This window comes from Poromitra crassiceps, assembly GCF_964638095.1.
Source record: "Poromitra crassiceps genome assembly, contig: HAP1_SCAFFOLD_229, whole genome shotgun sequence".
NCBI classification, from domain to species: Eukaryota; Metazoa; Chordata; class Actinopteri; order Beryciformes; family Melamphaidae; genus Poromitra; species Poromitra crassiceps.
The window spans coordinates 184,268-204,683 of record NW_028152162.1 but is presented as its reverse complement, the minus strand read 5'-3'; the positions used below and the strand labels follow the sequence as shown (position 1 = coordinate 204,683).

The following is a 20,416-nucleotide window of genomic DNA, read 5'->3' as shown; positions in this document are numbered from 1 at the left end:
GCATTTTTTATAACAATAGTACGATCAGACGACAGTGAAGACAATGCTTTTCTCTCGTTCAGTTCTATGTTAGAATAGAGTTTATTTTGATTGTTCATCAATATCTGTGAGTCATGTTCAATCAGCCTACAAAACGTCGCAACCGAGGGGTTGAGGGCAGGAGGGACAAACGTACTTTTGGCCCTCAGGCCTAAGTCAGGCGTGGGCACGGCAACAGTCTGTGGGAGAATCACAAGTGGAAATGGGTGAGGAGCACCCTTGTCAAAAAAAGCACGGAGTTTATGTTGGACCCACTCAGTGATTGGGTGGGTGACTCTGGGAGTGCACTGAAATGGTTCTCATCCTATCTCTCTGAGAGAAGCTTCTCTGTGGCCGTCGGCCCTTTTACATCTGACCCCGCCCCTCTACCATGTGGCCTGCCCCAGGGTTCTGTTTTAGCCCCCATTTTATGGGCTCTGTATATGCTGCCTCTAGGCCTCCTCATCAACAGTTTTAAGGGCATCTCTTATCACTGTTATGCAGACGATATCCAGCTGTATCTGTCTTTTAAACCAGAAGAAATAGAAAAAATTAACATCCTTCATGAGTGCCTGTCTGCCATTAAAAACTGGATGGCAAATAACTTTCTACAACTAAATGCAGACAAGATGAACATTCGCTCCAGCCTAAGAAACCTCGGTGTCATTTTTGATCAGACCATGCTCCTGGACAGTCATGTAAAATCCCTCACCCGCACCTGCTTTTTCCACCTCAGAAACACTGCCAAACTCAGATCCATTGTCTCCCACTCAGAACTGGAATTGGCTGTTCATGCTTTTATTTCATCCCGACTGGACTATTGTAACTCGCTTTTCACCTGCCTCAATAAATCATCTCTGGACCGTCTACAACTGAACTGATACAGAACGCTGCTGCCAGGCTGTTAACCCGCTCACGTAAATCCTGTCACATCACTCCCATCCTGTTCTCACTGCACTGGCTCCCTGTGGCCTTCAGGTTTCATTTCAAGGTTCTGGTGACCACTTTTAGGGCCTTGCATGGGGAAGCTCCCTCGTACATTGTCACTGAGGTCCTCCGACCAGGGGCTCCTGGTCGTACCCCAGACCAGGCTCAAAACAAAAGGTGACCGCGCTTTTAAAACGTAGCTCCAAAGCTTTGGAACGCTCTCCCCCTGGACCTAAGAGCCTCTGCCTCTGTGGATATTTTTAAGAGACAGCTAAAGACCTTTCTGTTCCGGCAAGCCTTCGGATAACCGGTTATTATTGTTTATGTTCCCTGTGTCTTTTATCATGTGTGTTTCTTGTTCATCGTTGCTTCTTATGCTTTTTACCTCACTGTTTCATTGTAACTTCGACTCTGTTTCTCTGTAAAGCACTTTGTGACCTCGTGCTGTGAAAAGTGATATAGAAATAAAGAATTACTTACTTAGACACACACACACACACTGTACTTATTACTTATTCATACCTGGTGCAGTTCAGAAGGAAGTATACAACTAAATCTCTCTCTCTCTCTAGTGTACAGAGTGATCAAGAATCAGCCTCCACCCAGTCTCTGTCTATTGAGTTGGACCACAACCCGTTTAAATGCCCGGCACTGGACTGTACCAAGTCCTTCAGGAAGTGGAGCCTGCTGCACTCACACATCAATTACTACCACTTTGACCGGCGACCCGAGGAGCCGGGTGGCGAGCAGGAGACACCGTGGTAGGTTCGGTTGACAGTTCAATCCCACAGCAGAAGGTCAAACTCCCCTCCACATGTTGGCCGGTTGCCGGTTCAATTCCCACAGAACAGGAGGCACAGGATGTCACTGGTTCAATTGTCTTGCACTAGAGGAAACCAAATGCTTCCTACTGTGATTGGTTGTTGTAGGAGGAAGCGGTCATCTTCCGAGGGGCGGGACTTTCTGTCAGAGAGGAGGAAGGAGAACCAGAACAGCAACACCTATCACCGTGACAACAGAGAGCACAGCGTCATGGGAACAGGTCGGAAGGCTGCATCTCACACACACACACACTCTGTTTGACTTTGGCTCCTTAATATGCCAGACCTCAGGGATCATAGAAAGAAGATAAAGAAATGATTTGTACAGGTGAGATATAAATCACAAAAGGCTTATAAAATGTATGTCCGTTGCATGTACAAGTAACCTACCGGACATCATCAGTGATGTCACAATGCCTCAGTGTGTCTGTGTGCCCCCCCTTATGACATCACTGATGACATCATCAGTGGGGGGGGGGTGCGCCCCATTATGACATCACTGATGACGTCATCTAGGGCTGGGCGATATGACCCAAATCTCATATCCCGATATAGGTAATTTCATATCCCGATACCGATATATATCACGATATATCATATTTTCTGTAAATTCAATTTATAGTTTATATAAAATAACCACACGGCCATTTATTTATGTAGCAGTTAAACCAGTTAAAATGTTGTCAAACCTCACAAAGGATACATGCATTCAGAATACAGATAAGCATGGCTATTCTTTACAACACAAATAATAATAATTAGTTGCGGGGCAGTAGAATGAAACACAAACTGAACCACACCACCAGTTCGATTTTCAAAGATTACATTAGAGCAAAATGGGTAAAATAAAAGTTATTTAGCCTATTCACCTTATGTTCAGACCTTACAGTGGACCAAATTCTTCCGGGTCCTTTTAACACTTCCAGCGGTCACGGCGCAAAATAAGAGTTGTTTTTGGAGCGGACAGTGAAGGGGTAAAATAAATTACGTAGCCTACTACTTTGAGCCGGTACACAGCAAGCAAGCGAGTATCCACTGTTAGCCAGGTCAGATAACGTTATCGTCGACAATGACGAGCACTTTCTTGTAAAACATACCTGGACTCCAACAAAGAAAGCTTCAGATAGTTTTCTCTCCTCAGAGGCAGCGCGAGCCCCTAAGGTCAATAAAGACCCGCAGACGTTAACGTAATTCCCTGGAATGCGAGACTTAACGAGCCAGTTACATGGCGTTGCATTCTTAGACATTGCCGTTTGCTTTTATTTGGTATGTTACATACAATTGGCTAAATTATTAGTTTATTCAGAGTTAGATGATATTGGAGCAGCGCAGCCATTTTTTATTTTATTTTATTATTATTTTAGCCGGAAGTTTTGATACGGCCACACAACCAGGTCAAATGGGCGTGGCTACATAAGGTGAATAGTTAGTCCAGTTCTCAGTTCGTTTATAAAGGAACAAAAATGCTCCATTTCGGGATTTCCATGTTACCAGTTCAGTTCACTCAACAAAAGTACTCCACTCCGGGATTTCACGGTTATCCAACCAACACAACTCACCCAGGGAAAGCTAAAGCTAACGATAGACGTTTTGTTGTCGGCCCTCAAGGGATTTTCTTGGGATGATGAGGATGGAAGGAGATGTTTTGCCAGGTTTAACGTCAGGAGGACACACTCATATATGGATCAAACGCGCACTTAACACAGCGCAAATGCCTGGGTAGACTAGGCGGACGGAGTGGAGGTAACATCTCCCTGCTCTTTAGCCTACTCACCCACTTATAAAGGGACGCAATGGGGCTTGTTGACACAGAGTCTGGTGCGTGTGTGGACTGTGGAAATGATAGAGCATCATATGAGACGAAATACATTTTCTATCGTCCAGACGAAATATATCGTCATATCGCCCAGCCCTAATGTCATCAGTCTTATGACATCACTGATGACATCGTCATCGATGTCACAATACCTCCTTATGTGTGTGTGTGTGCCCCCTTATGACATCACTGATGACATCATCAGTGGCACAAAAATTGAAACAGAGAGAACAAACATTGCCCAGATTGCCGCTTTTATAGATTTTTATTGATTTAAATGTTTTTATAGACAGTTTACATTCTAAAATACATTTTCAAAATAATAAAAACACTACTCTTATCTATTTCACAGTAATGTTAGCTAGATTTAGAGTTGATTGTAAAAAAAAAAAGCAAACATATTTAAAGAGAGACGGCTTTCTCACCGAGTGCATGCAACTCAAGGTGCATAGCCCTAACCCAGGGGTGTCCAAACTTTTTTGAATAGGGGCCAGATTAGATCATGTGAAAATAACAGGCGGCCAAGCTGCTCAAATCCTCAATTTTCTATATTATTACTGCACATGGCTACTTTTTATCAATTAATACAAGCAGTCAGATCAATATCAAGTCCCTTTTTGACTTAGAAAGTGCTTTAAAATCTGAATGTCGACAGAAATGTAAACATAAACGATTCAACGATTCATCTGTCTTCGATTCAATTCACACGTCTGCATCGCGATGCAGCAATTAAACGATTAATTTTGACACCCCTACTGCGTGGAGGGCCATATATAGTATATTTTGAGATATACAAGCCGACGGCCGGTTAAAATCAGTCCGCAGGCCGCATTTGGCCCCCGGGCCGGACTTTGGACATGCCTGCCCTAACTCTACTATAGAACCCATTCTCATGCAGATATCTTAAGGTGAGAGGTCAAGGGGCCCCTTTGAAAATGTCCTTGCCAGTTTTTCCCTGGCCAAAATTTCGCCTATCTTTGTAGCAGGGATTCCGTTAGCCGGCAATTGCCAGCTTTTAGCCGGTATTTGTTGCCGTGGGCCGGCAAATTAAAAGGTAACCGGCTCAAGTGACCGGTTGAAAATATGCCAGATAAATAAATTCCTTATATAAAATAGCCTAATATTGTGTGACCTATAGCCTAAGTGATGTTGCCAATAAGCTACGACTTAAATAAAGACTTACATAATATTTCTTCCGACCCCGCTGTTATGTTGAGTGTTTGGTGTTTGGAGAAGACGCTTTCTTTACTGTAGTGCGCCGCTCAAAAGCTGCACACGCAGCATCAGTCCTGCCGGCCAGCGCTGGACCCGCTGTGACTTGATGCAGGAGGAAACCCAAATGTCAAAACACACATTACATACATCCCTTGCTAGGCCAGTCCATTTTATAATCTAGATCATGCAACGACAAGTAGGCCTACTTCAGCCGAGGCCAGCAAGACGGCAGGAAAGCGTCAAGCACCTACTATTCTTCCATCTTCCTCAAGAAGAAACAGAAGCGTGCCTGCCGCCGTCAAAAGTGAAAGAGACCCGACGTAGGCTGTCAATTTAGCGGAGGTAAAAACCTTTTTACCTATACGTGAGGCGAATAATCAATCAATCAATGGCTCGCGCTTGTTGCCCGACGCTCGAATGATGAGATCAGTGGCGTGCCGTCCATTAGGCGAACTAGGCAAATGCTAAGGGCGCTTGAGCCGTTAGGGGCGCCAGAGAGGGTAAAAAAAAAAAAAAAATGTTTTTTTTTTTTTTTTTTTTTTTTTTACAAATACTTTTTCATGATAATAGGCCTACTATTATTTTGCAATAGTAGACAAAAAATAAGCACAACAAGGTCTTAAGTCTTTAAATAATAGTGAAATAATTTTTCAAATTCTGGCTTTCTGGCTGCCTGCATGGGCTGCAGCCAGGCCCGTAGCTACCATTGAGGACACCGAGGTCATGGCCTCAGTATCCCCCCCCCCCAAAAAAAAAGGAAAAATAGCCCCGGCCCCCAGATCAATTCATCTGTCATTGATGTTTTAATGTGACAGTTTTGATCAGAAATGCAACAGTTTGCTTCCTCTCTGTGTGCTATAGAAGGAAGAAAGATAACTCACAACATTCAGATTTTGCATTGGGGCTAGTTTGGGGCTAGACTTTGGGGACAGTTCTATTGAAGTGAATGGGTAAGTAACTACCCTGTAAGTGATGTTTGTGTAGATGGGCCATTCTATTTAATTGAGCAGTATTCTGCCATGTGACCTGTATGCAGAATATAAATTATATTATATGGGGAGACATTTATTTTTTGTATCATTTTAAAGCAACAGCACAGTTAAAGAGGATATTAATCTAACATGATGTCTGTAGTTCTTTATAGATCTAGCCTCTTAATTTTGCTCTCAAAGTGCACCCCCTGCGCGGCCGCGCCCCCTTCTACCTGCTCGGAGCTTTTTCCCAGAGTGGGGGAAGGGCGATTCTGAGCCTGCACTGCAGGCAGCAGTTTTAGCAGTGACATGACGTCAGTTTGTGTAGTTTTAGCAGTGACATGACGTCAGTTTGTGTAGTTTTAGCAGTGACATGACGTCAGTTTGTGTAGTTTTAGCAGTGACATGACGTCAGTTTGTGTAGTTTTAGCAGTGACATGACGTCAGTTTGTGTAGTTTTAGCAGTGACATGACATCCGTTTGTGTGACTGTTTAAGTATTTGTGGTGGAATTAGCTGCGATATAATTTTTATTATATTTTCTTTGGGGGGGGGGGGCACCAGCAAAAATCTTGCCTAGGGCACCAGCTTGGTCAGGCACGCCACTGGATGAGATGAATCAAAATGCTTATTGCTTACCACAAATAAAGCCACATGGGAGCCGAGAGTGACTGCAGGAGAGCTGACGCAGTTGCCAGGTGTGGAGTGGGAGAGATTAAGGTGCGTAGCCTATTGCTGGAGATTCAAGTTGTGCGCTGTCTGCACTGACACTGTCGCACTTATTACTTTTAGCTACGTTGTTTTTTCATCAAGGCAATGTCCAGAAGATATGGGTACATGAGTGACTGCAAATGCAGATAGATAGGCTACAGTAGGAGCGTGCTGCATGTTGTCTGTTTCAATAACGAAAGCGTCCTTACTGAGAACGACGTGCCTGTTGAATGCCGACCAATTAAATATTCTTGCTGCAAAATCGGCCTCTTAATGACAACACTGGAATAAACATGATCGACTATAGAAGCTAAAAAAATAGACTATAGAGAAATAAATGGATTCAAAACATTTATTTAGGAAAACTTTTTTTAATAGTGGCCGGCAAATATTCGATATGGCCGGAATTCTGGAAGGTTACCAGCTGCATTGGCCATCTGGAAAAATGCCTAGCAGAATCCCTGCTTTGTAGTGTTATTTAGCCCCTTCCCAACAAGCTAGGATGACATGGTAAAAAATACAAACATTTTAATGAAATCCATGGTGGGCCAAAACAAACAGTGTGGGCCAAACGTGGCCCATGGGCCCCACATTGGTCAGTCATGATGTAGAGCAGGGATACTCAACTTGCTTTGCCTGCGGGCCACTTTCGTGAAATGATAGAAGGCCAGGGGCCAGTTAATAAACAAACAATATACATTTTTCTGTAGCGGATTGTAAGTTTTTGGGGTGTCAGCCGGAGTTTAGTCTGACAATGTTGTGCACACCGGATAGTTAGTTAAGTTAGTTAGGTTAAGTACATACATAAGTGCCTGGGTAGCAAGCAGAGTTCCCTCCCCCTGCTTTTCCAGGCCAGCACCCAACTCTCTCCTCCACTCGTGTTTTTCACCTCACACTTAGGGTTGGGGCGATGGACGTCCATGGTCGATGTCGGGCACAGCCGATGGTCTCAGCTCCCACCATCGTAACATCATGATGTCTAGTATAAGAGCCGTGTACGGTAGGGTTGGACGATGTCTACCAACTTGAATCATTACGATGCCATCGTCGATTTTTACCCTAGACATCGTAATGATTCAAGTTGTGTGTGTGCGTGTGCGTGTGCGTGTGTGTGTGTGTGTGTGTGCGTGTGTGTGTGTGTGTGTGGGGGCGGGGGGGTCGTTATGCCATTTTTGTATTATTTTTTTAATAGCAGCTGGTAGGCTGTAGCAGTATTATACAGAGCTGCCAAGTCTCACTCATTGAGAGTGAGAGTCACGCAATTTAACCTCTTCACGCCACACTTGCTATTTCACACGCTCATAAATGTTTTTCTCTCTCACTTCTATTATAATATTCCCATAACTTGCGGCTTGCCATAGTTCGAGTCTGTCACAGGGTGAGCCCGCCCTATTCTGCCTCTGATTGGCTGACCCAGATATTCTTACCCTAGCTTTAACCAATCATCAGTCCCCCTGCCTAAATCTAACCAACCCAACGAAAGGCAACCACGAGTACCAACCAATTAGAGGCAGAGTAGGGCGGATCATGGCGCCACTATCCCAGGAAGAACACAAGTTGAAAAGTTTGAAAAGATTTTTCTGTCAGCTGAAATGCCGTGATGCTCTTTCAACTGAAACGGCAGGTCAAACGGTAGGTAACCACCTCATTTTGATCATACAAAATACATTATTTTTATAGAATAAAATGCGTTATAGCCAGTCCAGGCAGGAGTAACGTTACACAGGCTGCTGTGTAAACCAAAATCTGCTCTCCACTCAAAATAATTGGGTGGAGAGGAGCTGCCTGAATAATGACAGAATAAGACTGAGTAATGACATCCGACAGTCTAATCCTAATGTAGACTTGGACTCTGTGTATTCTATTCTTTCTAACAATTGATCATATTTCTTGCATGTTCACTATTCAGAGTAGAGACAGAGACAGAGAGAGAGAGAGAGCACGAGGAGGCCGACAGGGAGAGCAGCTGGCATCGGGGTGCAGACTGAATAATTACATCACAACAGTAATCCTAATGTTAATTTAAATTGAGATATCCCTCTAAAGCTAGCCCCCCCCCCCACAAAATCACGTCCCTTCCAATCTCACTCCTAACTTTGGCTGAAACTTAGCAGCCCTGATTATGTCACCCTTGTATCAGCTGTTATAGCAGTATTATATAAGGTTTCCATTGTACATGCATTTCATCCATCAAAGTCCCAGTAAAATAAAAAAATCCTACCTCAATATTTACATTCATCACCATGTAAACAAAAACCATGTGCTTTTAGATAGCACGCATCAGACTCCGTGTTGCCAGATTGTCTCAATTTTTCCATTTTTGAGCAGTCTTTGTGCTGGAACCATCGCTGTATCTGGCAACCCGACCCAAACGGAGAAATAGCCCAACTTTATCCATTTAATTTGCCATTTCAGTCTTGGTAGTTCAAGGTTCAGCAAAGCAACGGACATTTAACTTCCAGATCCATTGTTTACATCGATTGGTGTGCGTGCCACTCGGATGTTTATAAGCACGGTAAGAGTTTAGACTAGCAAAACCAAGTCATGTTACCGCATGACTTGACAAAGGCCACCAGGCCGAAACGTTGTCCGTCTATTAAATCCATTGCATCGGAGCCAGAGTGTGCGGTTTCTATTCTTTTTTTTATAGATTCTTGTCCGTCACCGGCACCTCGCTGAGATTTTATGGTGTGCATTGGGGCGGCTTTAGCTCAGGAGGTAGAGCGGGTCGGCCAATGACGCAAGGGTTGGCGGTTCGATCCCCGCTCCCTCCCAGCTGCTGTCGTTGTGTCCTTGGGCAAGACACTTAACCCTCCTTGCTCCCGATGGTGTGTAGGCACCCTGCGTGGCATCCTGCCGCCATCGGTGTATGAATGGGTGAATGTAGACTATCTACTGATTGTAAAGTGCTTTGGATAAAAGCGCTATATAAATGCAGGCCATTTACCATTTACCATTTATCAATCATCCTGCTCGACTGTCTGCTGCAAGGATTACTAGCGCTTCTCCCACAAGGTAAAACGCTCTGAAGAAGGCTCTTTGCCGAAACACGTAAGCGTTTTGTTTTTGTGATGTGAGTCAATAAATCAAGTGAAATGTGAGTATTTTGTCCTCCTTGACTTTTAAAACTGAGATGTGCCCTTTCAGCTTTACCAACATATTACAGATCAGTGGTGTAGTCTACCTTTTTTCAGAGGGTATACTAACTCTGATTTTGAAATTGAAAACGATACGTATCATAGCGCATTTCCCAGTGCGCATACGCAAATCTGAGTCATTTCGCAGTGTGTATACTGCGTATACATGCGTATCACGTAGACAACACCACTGTTACAGATGATGTGTGGGTGTCTGTCTCATACACTTATGACACCCCTGATATGTTTCAGCATGGGGGTTTCAGCTGTGTGTATATGCGATGAACTCCACCGAAAATGGCTCAACTGTTTTGCGTTATCAATCGGTTTTGGCAATCGTAACATACATAAACATAAGCGTTGTGCGTTCTTGGCTGTGGCGATGCTGTACTGTATAGTGGCTTGAAGAATATCAAACAGTAGTGCACAGCCTGTTGAACAGATGTAGCCTATACTCACATTTTGAAAGAAGGATCAGCTCAGCAGCGTTTGCGGCTAAACTCTTCCAGGCTTATAAACGTGTGACAAAAAGCTCCTCATATGGTATGATGATATATGATGGTTGATTTTCATCCAACTGCTCTCGTCCGACGTGCGGATATTATTAATTGCCACATTAATTGCTAACAACAACACCGCAGTCAGCGTTGATCTGCCCCGGATGGGGTTACAGTGCCCATCTTCCCCCTCTGTGAAACCTTCTTCAGAGAAACCACAGAAGGGGGAAGATACGCACTGTAACCCCATCCGGGGCAGATCAACGCTGACTGCTGTGTTGTTGTTAGCTTAGCTTCTAGCTATTAGCTAAATAATTATATTTACAACCATAATGACAGAAAAAGTGTCATTTAGAGAGCGCGTGCACTCCCGTCCATCATGCCCCACGCTGGCCGCAGGCTCTCGTTATAGCCTGTTTGAGGAGACTACTCGGAGCTCAAAATCTTCCGTGGGCATCCGAATGAAGCCAAACTATTTCGGTGAGTAAAACATATTTTAACCTGGAAATGAGGACCGTGGTGTAAAAAAACGAAATTCTCCTTTAACGCTCGTTAAGGATCTCCATGCGTTTCCTGCGGATGTACAGAGAAAATAAAAAGTACGGTAACCGTCTTCGAAGCCGCCCTCGCCTGTTCACTTCCTGTACAGAATGATGCGTTTTGAATCATTCTGGACACGGAAGTGCTGGAATAAACTGCGGAGCTCTCTGTGCAGGAAAATATGAAGACAAGGTAAAGGCTGTCCATCTGCATCATTACTGACATTGTAATGATAGAAAGCGGGTTGAAAATGGGTAAAACCTCCCCCAGACTTCCACAGAGAGGATATTAATGTATGGTGCGATCCCTGTCGCTCATATCAGCTAGATCAGTTTTTAGCACGTGCGGAGCACGCTGGTCTAGAGACTATTCATTCAGTGTCAGTCAGTCATATGGAACGGAAAGGACGCTTTCCACTTTCTGGGACGCTGGATGACTTTTCACTCTCGTTTCCCGAAGGGGTGGTGTGTTTCAATACACCTGACCACGCCCGCTTGGGACGGTGCCTTCATTTCGATGAACACACACACACACACACACACCTCCACACTGACTCACACACACACCTCCTCCTCCCAATGCAAATACCCTCGGCCCGTTTTACAAACTCGCTATTTCGTTATTATTTTGCTTCGGCCCGTGCTAAAACCGTAAGTGGTGAACTACATTTTACAGAACAGTTTACAGACATGAACTCTGTGTCAGTGTCTCCTCGCGTTATGTCCCCTCGCGTTACAGCCAATGTTTTTATCACGTCAATTTGGTTGTCGCTGCAATCCCTTTGAAGTCTTTTCTGCGCGCCCGCGAGAGGGAGGGATTGAGAGAGAAAGAGATCACATCACACATCAATTAATTTGGTTGTCACTAAAGATGATTAATTCAGTGTCAGTCATATGGAACGGAAAGGACGCTTTCCACTTTCGTGGACGCACTGTATTCACTTCCCAGTCAGCAGCGCCTAGGCGTGCCTCCATCTCATCCCCTCCTCTCGCCCCTGTGCCAAATGCACACAGACGCAGCTATAGGCAACCTGCCTGTCACCAAGGATTCTCTACTTACTTCTGAACCGATTTCTGTCATTAAAAATTCTCTGGAATCTCTGTCATCTGCTCGCTAATTATGTGTGTCAATTAGGTTCTTCTCACCATTCAATCTAAGAGTACAACTTGAAGTGTGAATGTTGCATTTTGGCACAATTGCATCATCGCGTCCGACACCTGACATCACCGACATGTTCTTTGAGCCTATTGGATATTTCTTTGTTCTTTTTATTAGATTGACATTATCATGCAGTTTGGAGGATAAAGCAGCATCTCCCTACAAGCAGTGGCGTTGTTAGGCCTGGCCTTTCAGGGCTACAGCCCAGGATTTTTTATGAAAAGCCCCGGATCTCAAATATGACTTATTTTTCTTCTTTTTATTTTTTTGACAGAAATGATAATAGCTGGCCTCCCCCTATTCATCTCTCATTCATGCTATAAAGCCCTAAAAAATTATAATAATGGAATTGGTGATCAGAAATTTAGAAAATACGGTTAGGTCTAGAGGAAGGAACACACACACACACACACAGTATTAGAGGCTACTTGAATATTGGCGGGATGTATCCTTTATCTCACCCTCTTGTATCTTTGCTTTCGTCATGACACTATACAAGAAGGAACACAAATTAATTACATGGAATAATAACAATTGCCACGATTTCACGTCACTCCATCCGTGGCTGTACCCCATCTAGCCACAACCCAGGGATACCTGCCCCCGCCGTTGCCACACGCAGCACGTGGTCCAGGGCCGAATTTGCCCTTGTTACACTTCAGATCTAGTTTTACATTTTTCAACAGCACAAGATCTACCTGTCCAGCCACCCCACCCGGCTGTAACTGTAAACCTGATATTTAGACTTTGTACACACAATAATAATAATAAATCATAAAGTTGTATTCCATTCGATGATAAGCAATAATCAATGTATAATGACAAATATTTGTTAATAAATTGTCTGTTTGCACTAAACATAATGCACGGACTGACTGGTTAAATGCGAGACACTGACGCCACAGAATTAACACTCATTATCCACAAATTATTTCGGGGTCTAGCGGTAAGCACCCTGAGATCAACCAATAGAGAGCTCACTGAGCTAAATTGTCACTGAAAAAGTCCTGGGAATGTCCTGTAAGATCTCTTGGAAACAGTGGGAACCCTGTGTGCAGTGCTACTTCACTCATTCAAGTCTGTGTGTTTCTGGTTGCAGCATCGCCTTGACAAAGCAGAACTTCACACTCAAGTACGACACCAACGTTCCTCGACAAGTGGTGAGGATCTCTGCAGATATTAGTCTGAAGGTTCTCTAGACCAGTGTTTCCCAACCAGGGGTACGTGTACCCCTAGGGGTACTTTAGCAGCTTGCAGGGGGTACTTGGAAAGATTGGGGATTACAATTTATTTCCAAAATGATCAAAAACAATATTCCAAGTAATTTCATAGGCCCGTCTTGGTAAAACTGATTATTCTTCCCCAATTGAAATGGGAAGAATTGTATTAAATGGGAGTCATTCAAATGATTTCCATTCAATCAATCAGATTTGTTAGAGATGCCTACTAAAAGTTTAATATTAGATTAATAGAACAAATTTAGGAGAATCATCGACATGCATGAGTGAGGTGGTACTACTGGCATGGGAAAACAGCTCAAGGGGTACATAAGAGAAAAAAGGTTGGGAACCACTGCTCTAGACTAACCATGAAATATGTCACTTAATGTTTGTCTCTCTGTTTTCTCAAGGGTCTTGCTGGAAGCAGGTAAACAATCTAATTAGTATCGCCCGTCTTCAAGATATTTTGGTAACAAACACTTTCTATGAAGGTCATGTCTACAATGCATTATGAGCACATTCATAACATTAAATGAATGTATAAGGGTTTATACAACTTTATAAATGTTTCTAATCATCCATGGAAACTTATAACAAGGGTTATAAAGTAATTAATTGGTGGACATAATGTATTATAAGTTGAGCATTCATAATTCTTTATACCTCCATGCCAAAGTGACAACAAATACTCTCTTTTGTTTTACACTTTACTTGCAGTCTGCAAATACTGCTCATATGTCCTCATAAGTGCATTATAGTATCATACAATTGCTAATAACCTTATAGTGCTGTCACTTTGCTTAAAGACCCTCTAAAGTCATGTTTCAAGATGTATATAAAATACTCTACTTTGAATAATAATTTGTGTCTGTCCGTCCCACAAAAAAAGGTTATATTATCTTGTCAAATCCGTAAGATGACTTTCCCTCCTTCTGCCTCATTTAAAAATCCAAAGCAACCAATCAGGGTTAGGCCTATCTAGAACCTAACTAGCCAATCACAGCATACAACACGGGCTTTCAACACATTCTCACTCCCGACAAAATGACGACAAGGGTTCCTGACCCATCTGCAGTGAGAATGTGTTGGGGCTTTAACTGCTGAATACTGGACAGGGATTGGCTCCAGTATCCGTGATGTCACGATCAGCTGTGTAGTGGTAAATACAGAGGTGGGTAAACTATCCAAGGTGAGTAGTTTACCCACATTGTTTCTCCTCATTGATTGATACAGTTGATCTGAAAATAGGTGAGTAAACGATCTGCCTCATTTCAAAGAGGTGGGTAAACTGTGTTTACTTGTGTTTACCCTCCACTACACCCCTGTGTGTTTACCCTCCACTACGCCCCTGTGTGTTTACCCTCCACTACGCCCCTGTGTGTTTACCCTCCACTACGCCCCTATGTGTTTACCCTCCACTACGCCCCTGTGTGTTTACCCTCCACTACGCCCCTGTGTGTTTACCCTCCACTACGCCCCTGTGTGTTTACCCTCCACTACGCCCCTGTGTGTTTACCCTCCACTACGCCCCTGTGTGTTTACCCTCCACTACGCCCCTGTGTGTTTACCCTCCACTACGCCCCTGTGTGTTTACCCTCCACTACGCCCCTGTGTGTTTACCCTCCACTACGCCCCTGTGTATTTACCCTCCACTACGCCCCTGTGTGTTTACCCTCCACTACGCCCCTGTGTGTTTACCCTCCACTACGCCCCTGTGTGTTTACCCTCCACTACGCCCCTGTGTGTTTACCCTCCACTACGCCCCTGTGTGTTTACCCTCCACTACGCCCCTGTGTGTTTACCCTCCACTACGCCCCTGTGTGTTTACCCTCCACTACGCCCCTGTGTGTTTACCCTCCACTACGCCCCTGTGTGTTTACCCTCCACTACGCCCCTGTGTGTTTACCCTCCACTACGCCCCTGTGTGTTTACCCTCCACTACGCCCCTGTGTGTTTACCCTCCACTACGCCCCTGTGTGTTTACCCTCCACTACGCCCCTGTGTGTTTACCCTCCACTACGCCCCTGTGTGTTTACCCTCCACTACGCCCCTGTGTGTTTACCCTCCACTACGCCCCTGTGTGTTTACCCTCCACTACGCCCCTGTGTGTTTACCCTCCACTACGCCCCTGTGTGTTTACCCTCCACTACGCCCCTGTGTGTTTACCCTCCACTACGCCCCTGTGTGTTTACCCTCCACTACGCCCCTGTGTGTTTACCCTCCACTACGCCCCTGTGTGTTTACCCTCCACTACGCCCCTGTGTGTTTACCCTCCACTACGCCCCTATGTGTTTACCCTCCACTACGCCCCTGTGTGTTTACCCTCCACTACGCCCCTATGTGTTTACCCTCCACTACGCCCCTGTGTGTTTACCCTCCACTACGCCCCTATGTGTTTACCCTCCACTACGCCCCTGTGTGTTTACCCTCCACTACACCCCTGGTCACCAATTCATGCTCGTTGTAAACAACCTTTTCAGTGAGCTCAGAGAAACACTTTCAGCAGACGATTGTGGAAACAGTCTTCTACTGTCCAACTCTGCACAGACATCATTCAGCACAGTGAAGCTCACACATCCAACTGAAGGAACAAGAAGAAAAACATGTTTTTGACTTTAGGGGGTCTTTAAAGCTCACAAAGCTATAGCGTGTTATTGCTATTTATTATAACTAGAAGTATCGCACGCTCACACTTCCTCCATGTCTTTTACAGTGCCATCGTCTCAGCTACCCTGAAGTGTCTTATGAAATTCTACAACATCACAGACAGTGTAAGGACTTCTTTTCTTTTCTATTTGTGTTTCATAAAAAGACTGCATTTCAGCAGGCCCAAGCCCTGTTGCTTCCTGCCTCAAAGAGGAAAGCTGCTAAATGAGACGACACTGTTGAGTCGACGGGGATATTATACGTCAATAACGTCATCACTTCAAAGGACGAACACGGAAATTCTCTTTCCCTCACCTGGTTCAGCCCGGGGTAATCAGTGCACAGCAGCGCACACATCAACAACAGTCCAGGTTGAGTGGTGACGTGACGTGGAAGCCTATGCGACACTGTGTAGTTCTGGATTAGCTTAGCATGAGCTTTTTACCTCTAGGGCTCGCATTTACGCTTCAAAACTCATGAAAGTGGTCCTCATGTGTGAAGATTATCCCGCTGAACACTGGTTCGCATTTGAATAAGCGTGCGTTGTCCACAGACCTTATTTGAAGCATCGCGCCAAAAACCCATTCAAAAATCCCATAGGCAGAAACAGTGAAGAACCCGGAAGTCCGGGACTTCCACATTCCGACTACAAAACTACGTCATCCCTGCAGTACTCTATAGGGCTTGGAAGGTTGTGGAGAGTCGGGGTTCAAGGGGTGTGGTGAGGGAAAGGGGAGGGGCTAGGGAAAAGGGGTCATAGCTAGGGATAGGATGGTCGTAGAGGGTCGGGGTTTGAGGGGTGGCTAGAGAGAGTGGCTAGGGGTGTGTGGGAGGGGGTGTGGGGGTCAAGGAATGGGGGTGGGGTTCCCAAACTGTGGTCGCTCCGCCTGATGGTCCGCCAGATAATTACTTTTTCGGAAATATCGCGATATTTGGGAAATATTACAATTTTGATAATTTACTTTCAGAGGTTGCAGCAGGCTCAGTTTTAAAGCCAGAATGAAGTTTCTGGTATATGAAACTAGGACACAAGGAATTGATTTGTACCATGTTATGCTAGTTTGTCAGGAAGGTAGCTACTGTAAATAAATAACACTCCAAAGTTAGACAACATTTTGGCAAGGGAAAAAACATTTTCATTGACATTCACACACATGAATCACGTGCACACACATGAATCACATGCACACACATGAATCACGTGCACACACATGAATCACGTGCACACACATGAATCACGTGCACACACATGAATCACGTGCACACACATGAATCACATGCACACACATGAATCACGTGCACACACATGAATCACGTGCACACACATGAATCACGTGCACACACATGAATCACATGCACACACATGAATCACGTGCACACACATGAATCACGTGCACACACATAGCAAGTACACGCCTGTGGCCAGTGAACACATCGTTTATCAAGTGCGCACCGAAGACAACTTCACACGTTTGTAGAAATAATGGATTGCCTTCACATCAAATAAACGGTCATGGCTTTAGATCTTGATAGGCTCCATGTGGAGAAAGATCTCACCATCATATTTCCCTCTCTTTCACGTTCAGGCTGACATGCGGCGCTTTCAGTGTTCCAAATACTTGCAATGTTTTTATCAGTGCGTCATGCTCATGGTCGAAAAAATAATACAGCATCATCATGTCTCTCAGCCACAGCTGCAGAGTGCACAGACAACAACTAAAGCTGAGACATGGTCGAGCGAGGCAGCGTGAGGCAGATTTTGTGCGCGCTCCACGCTGCCTCTGAGGCATACAGTGATGGTCAGAGCTGCAGCCAAGTAGGGTATAGTCCATAATCCTCATGTTACTGTGATGAGTGAGAAACTGCTCTGAACTTCACTCTGAAACGACCGTATATCAGCACATGAATATAATGTGAGCTCATCCCGAGAGCGCGCGCTGTGAATGTGCGCTGCTGCTGCTGTGCTGGTTGCCTCGGAAGCAGGAGAGGGATGGAGGAGATAGAGAGAGGGAGGGTGTGTGTTTGTGTGTGTGTGTGTGTGTGTGAGAGAGAGAGACACACACACACAGAGGGAGAGAGACAGAAAGGGAGAGAGAGAGAGAGAGAGAGACGCCCTCCATGGTGGTGGAACAGATCTCGGAGTTGGAGTCCGTGAGTAATACAATCCATGTAGGCCAGGCGCGAGGCCCCGTGAGGCGCGAGGCCCCGTGAGGTGCGAGTGCGAGCGCGGTGCGACATTTTTTTCCTCACAGCGCGAGCAGCGCACGGCTTCTCTCCAAACATGTCCGCTTTCGAGCCACTGAGCCCTGAACACTGAGCTGTGTTTTCGCCACATTTCTTGACCCATGTGGTAGGCTATAAACTTTGATTTGCAACTGTTCGTTTTTAGTCATTTCACCAAGTAAATGTGTTGTGTTGAGAGCATTATTGAGAGAGATTAAAAGCAGCACAGAGTAGTAGGCTATCAGGGCTGAGAAGTAAAAACGGCTTTCAGTAAAAACAAGTTTGGTGAGTCCTTCATGTGCTGATGTGCGGTCGTTTGAGAGTGAAAGCGCACTCAGTACTGCACAGAGTTTCATTGCGACTTTTCACGGGCTGTTCTCACCATTGTACAATACATGCTGATCACTTTCTGAGTATAATGGCATCACCCCCAGCGCGAGGTCTGCACGGTGACTCACGGAGACTCGCGGGGCCCCACCCCCACGGAGCTTTGCTCGAGTATAAGAGCACCTTTAGAGAGTTGGGATTCGAGTGATGGGTAGAGGGAGTGGTTGGGGAGAAGTGGGTGGTTTTGGCGTAGGGGTAGGAGCATTTTCCATGTTGAAAACAATTAGTTGTGTTGCTGAGGTACTCCCAAACATTGCTTAAAGTGCCATAAGGCTACGTTCACACAGGGCACCCAAGCCTTGCCTACGCCTTGCCTTTACCCACGCTTCTAAATAGGCGTCCTTTTTAGTCAATGAGGCTGTGTACACAGGGCGCCTCAGCGTGAACCTTGCGTGTACCCACGCCTCGCCTGAGCTGCGCCAATTTTATTGTTTAGGCGTGAGTTCTATTTTCAAGCCGACTAGGCGCGTGAAGGCACACTTTTTCTGTCAAACCATGAAGGAAAAATGCGACAATATCCGTGGGAAATGGCAAAGTCAACTGAATTTCAAAATAAAATGGTGTTACTACAACAATGTTGAGCAGAGAGAGCGAGAGAGAGAGTGATTGACGGGTGGCTGCTTTCTCCCCGTCGGTAAACAAATCTTCAGGAGAGAGAATAGCGACCGAAAGAAGCAAGATGGATAATGAAAAGTTAATCCACTTAGCGTTAGTACAACAGCATCCAGTTCTCTATGACAGCAGTCACCAAAGAAGGAGACCTGGTTATACATATCCAGCATCAATAGCACATTAAATATATCCGATTTATTTTACCTACTCATGATAATTCGGGACCACACGTGACCAAAAAAAACACTCGGGAGAGAGGAGAGGCGCTTGTAACTCGGCTCAGGTTCAGCGTGTAATAGGCGTGCAGTGTGAACGCAAAAGCGTGTGTAGGTTCACTTCACGCGCAGCTCAAGGTCTGTAGGCGTAGGCGTGGGTTGAGGCAAGGCGTAGGTGCCCTATGTGAACGTAGCGTAAGGCTGAATGGCCACAGCACTGCGCTGTGGGCTTCAAGGTATTTGTGCTTGTATGAGTCTGGACAGACATGGATGTAGACTGCTCACTTGTTGGTGGAGGCATACAACCACAATGTGGTATTTCTAGTTATGTACTATACTAAGTTTTATGTTTTAGTTTATTTACAGTTACGCTTGATAAAAAATGGACACTGATAAAAACTGTACTGCTGTGAGGGAATAGTGTCAATACGTTGACAATAATATTTTTCTCCGTCAGGATCTGCCTCGACCCATCCGAGCCAACTTCATCAACAACATCATCAACACTGGACGGACGGACAGTCACCACGCTGTCTAAGGCAGGGATGGGCAACTTTGATGATAGAGAGGGCCACACAAAAAGTCCTCGCTACCAAGGGGCCAGATTGTGACCGTGCACTTCCACCAGTAGCCTAACTGTAACACCATCACTCCCAATTATAGCTACTAATTTGATGAAAAGGACTGCTAATCAAAGTTTATTATACCAACATTTACTGTATATTTTTCATATTCAAATTGAGTAATTCTTCCATTCAGATGACACCTAAAGTATATACACCTAAAGAAAACATGTCATATTTTATGTAATACATAAAACATCAGTCAACATCACATAATGTATTTTCTTTAATCCAGTGGAAACACACAGACAGATAGCCTAATGCAGGAGTGCCCAACCTGTCGATCGCGGTCTACTGGTCGACTGCGGACTGACCCCAGGTCGATCGCGTCAAAAATCAATTATAGAAAAAAACAAAAAATTATAATCAAATAAAAAGATAATGGAAGTACATGCAGTTGTTTATTTTAATTATGGATCATAATACAATGCAATTCCAAATGCACTTTTATTTTAAAAGTAGGCACACAGTGAGAAAAAAGAAAGTGAGAAAAAATAAATCATGTATTGGGGAAAAAAAGTGATTCATCGATTTAAGATAATCGTAATCGAATTGAATCGTAGCCCTCTGAATTGTAATCGAATCGAATTCAAGATTCAAGATTTTTATTGTCACTCCATGGTACAAGTATCACGTGTGAAATTCTTGTGCTGTAGACTCCGTTTACGACATAGTACAAA

General features: G+C 44.6%; 1 protein-coding gene across 1 annotated transcript in view; it reads left to right on the top strand.

Moving 5' to 3' along the window:
* LOC310770791 (uncharacterized protein) overlaps positions 1-19,704 on the top strand; it is a gene marked incomplete at its 5' end in the record, with an annotated part of 29,758 nt that extends 10,054 nt beyond the window's left edge. Inside the window, 6 exons of the mRNA XM_083663496.1 lie at positions 1,518-1,706; positions 1,875-1,987; positions 12,910-12,970; positions 13,441-13,457; positions 15,744-15,801; positions 19,571-19,704. The remainder of the gene's footprint in view (positions 1-1,517; positions 1,707-1,874; positions 1,988-12,909; positions 12,971-13,440; positions 13,458-15,743; positions 15,802-19,570) is intronic.
* Positions 19,705-20,416: the final 712 nt, after the last annotated feature.